We start from the raw sequence: 3,305 nt of genomic DNA, 5'->3' as shown, positions 1-3,305 counted from the left end.
TTTAGTAGCGGTGTCCACTTCATTGTCTGTGGTAAAGGCTAAAAGGCTATGGTAAAAATATAAAAAAATCTGTAAATGTGTTTTTACAGCACATGTGCTGTTCGAGACCTATATAAAATGGGCGCGTATAACTGATTCGATAAAGACAGCTACTATGAGTATGATGAGACAATTGCCTGATTGGTCTACTTGTTCTGGCAGTGACTGTTTCTGTGAGCGTCAGTGCCGTGTGCACACACCTGATAGATCCACTTTTTCCGGTAGGGACTGCCCCTGAGAGCGTTGGGTTAGTGTCGTGTGAAGAACTCTTTCGCACTCACGTTTTACTGTATCAATAATAACGCGTGTACGCAGTACAAATTATTGATACAGTAAAACAAAGTATCGTATCGACTTTGACCTTCGATATCGATATAAGCGTATGTATTGAAGTTATTGTTTACTACAGCTGTTGTTTGCTTTATTTTATTGCAACAAGTATTTTGGAGCTCTGAATATTAGTGCAGGAAAATAGTGTGGGATTCCAGAATTTTAATTTATCAGGCTGAAAATTGGTGGAAATGTTGTACGTACAGCTGGGATCTTCATACTAAAATTCCCAAAAAATCCCACATGGGCAACATGCCGCCATCTTGGAAAATGGCCGCCATAATGGATTTCCCCCCTTGTGTCACATATTCAAGCATAAAACAACTCCTAATTGTGATAAAAAAGGGCAGTTTCTTCAAAATTATTTGTCGGGATGTAATTAAAATATTTAGTGCCATTATATATAGTTTTGAATGGAAATTGCTAATTTTTATCCTAAGAATTAAACAAAAATAATTGGAGGGAAATACTGGTCTTGCATTCAAAATTAATTTAAGACCTCTTTAACTCATCGGGGATAGAACTTCTCTGATTAAATCTTATAGAACAAGTCAAGGCACACAAGAATATGCCATTATATTTGTTTTTGGTCTATGAGTATGCCGTCATATTGACGCTGGACATGTGATTGCAGCCTACGTTTTAGACAGCATCATGGTAGTGACTGTAATAAAATTATGTAAATGGAATTAAATTACTTATAGTAAATAAACAGTTGTATTAGTATTACTTTTATAACTTACTTTTATTTGATACCTAATATTTTTCTTTTTCATATAAACTCCAAAAAAGCTGAATATATTCTGTTTGACAATTAATAAGTTTGTGAGTTATAAAAACGATTTCTTCGATGTGACTTTTTCCTCTTGCTGCAAAGTGGAATGGAATCATTTGCATGTCGGTTTTGTTGACTTCCCGGTCAGAACGGAACTGGGTTGGTAAATCAGGTACATTAATGTCCCCTTCTTCATTAATTTAGTACTGATGTGGCATTGATCCCGTGACCACAACCGTTGGTGCAGTAGATACACAATCGTGAACAAGATAACCCATTTTCAGACACCCACAATACCTGTTACATCCAGTCTTACATGCACATCTTATCAAGTTGAGTAGGTTGTCAGGTAAAGGGGCATTGAAGTAGGAATTGGAGTAAATGTACCTATTTCGTTCTTTTTCCATCCCCACTCTGTAGATGAAAGAGAAACCCCTAGCCATTCTTGACCCTGGTGGTACACTCTAAGGTTGTGCTCTCTAGCAGCTTCAGAAGTTGGTACAAGTGTTGAAAGGTCAAATTAAAAGTCAAGACGTTTTGATATTACTTTCAGGTACTGTTTGTATCGAGTTCTTTTGAGTCCCTGACCGCTTTTTGCTCGATATATAGGGCTTTAAGAAATTCCTATCCAGCTTTTTACGATTTCCATCTGTGTGGATTCCGCCCGATTTAACACATACACTGGTTGGCAAAGAATTGGTGATTTCTCCAGAACATTGAATGCTTGTATCTTCCCTTTCCTGTAGGTTGCTGACGTGGTATCACAACCGGACATAGAATGCAGGAAAACAAGATGCATTTTCCATACTATTTTGCAGTGCTGTGGATTAAAATATCTTTTGCTAATGAGCTTTTGAAAGTGAAATGAGCATTAAGATATTTTTGTCAAGGTCAGTAAGGGTCAATAACAGGTCGAATGCCTCAGTGTTCTGTTGGACATTGCAGAGTTTTTTCTTCATTGGCTAGTAGGATGGTTGTTTGGACAATTAGACAGTCTGCATGAGCTTTCGCATGGACCGCTTGTATTCAGTTTCTGTTTGGATGACTTACTAATTGATCAATGAGCCTTGTTTTGTTGGTTGCGCTGGCTAAGAATGGATGCTGCTGGGATACCACTTGCACATCAGAACCAACAAGAACTTCGGCAGATGTCGCTTTAAACGTTCGCCTAACGTGTTCTACATCCTTCATCGTACTTTCCTGGAATCAGTCGAAAACAACAATGACTTGATTTCCGTAATGTTTTACAATGCATGTCTGGTACGCCTTACAAAAATGTCAGAGAAAATAGCCGGGTTTTGCCAGACTACCATGTGAAGAAGATGCCCACCATCTATCACAAGGTTTGGAGCTAGTGGAAGACAATCCGTAGGAGGACACAATTTTCTCCCTCATGGTCCTTAACGCAGCCTTGTTGGGTTTTCTATTGGTCCCATCGTTGAATAATACTGTTGGTAATGGTGCCAACTCGTATTCAAAACATGTCTACAACTGTTAATCATTACGGACAAGACACATAATTTGATAGATTAGCTAATTTTGGCTAATAGGAATAGTTTCACCTCGCACAACGACCACATTTCCCATGGCTAAATGCGACTGTATCTTGTCTGATCTCCTAAAGGGTTTTAATGTGGAAACATATCCCCTCACTTCAGCATGCTGCATTCGAACTCGTTTCATTTACAGCATAATATTACAGTCTCCACAAGACACGGTCTAAAACTTAGGCTGCAATCGCACGTTCAACGTCAATATGACGACATACTTATAGACCAAAAACTAATATTATTACATTTTCTTGTGCATATTGACCTGTTCGAAAAAATTTATGCTGGTAAGTTTTTCTCCCGATGAGTAAAAGAGGTCTTAAATCAATTTTGAATCCAAGACTAGTATTACTTAAAAAGAAAATGTTGGTTATTTTTTGCATAAAAATGTTAAATTACTATATACAATTATTTACATTGGCTCTAAGTATTCTAATAACATCCCGACAAATAATTGTGAAGAAACTGCACGTTTTTATCACAATTAGGAGTGGTTTTATGCTTGAATATGTGACACAAGGGGGGAAATCCATTATGGCGGCCATTTTCCAAGATGGCGGCATGTTGCCCAAGTGGGATTTTTTGGGAATTTTAGTATGATGTTCCCAGCT

Source organism: Macrosteles quadrilineatus, unplaced genomic scaffold, assembly GCF_028750875.1.
Source record: "Macrosteles quadrilineatus isolate MER2022 unplaced genomic scaffold, UCM_ALF_1.0 Scaffold_2__2_contigs__length_208266976, whole genome shotgun sequence".
In the NCBI taxonomy this organism is placed as follows: domain Eukaryota; kingdom Metazoa; phylum Arthropoda; class Insecta; order Hemiptera; family Cicadellidae; genus Macrosteles; species Macrosteles quadrilineatus.
The sequence above is the reverse complement of the archived record's forward strand: the minus strand, read 5'-3'. Positions refer to the sequence as shown.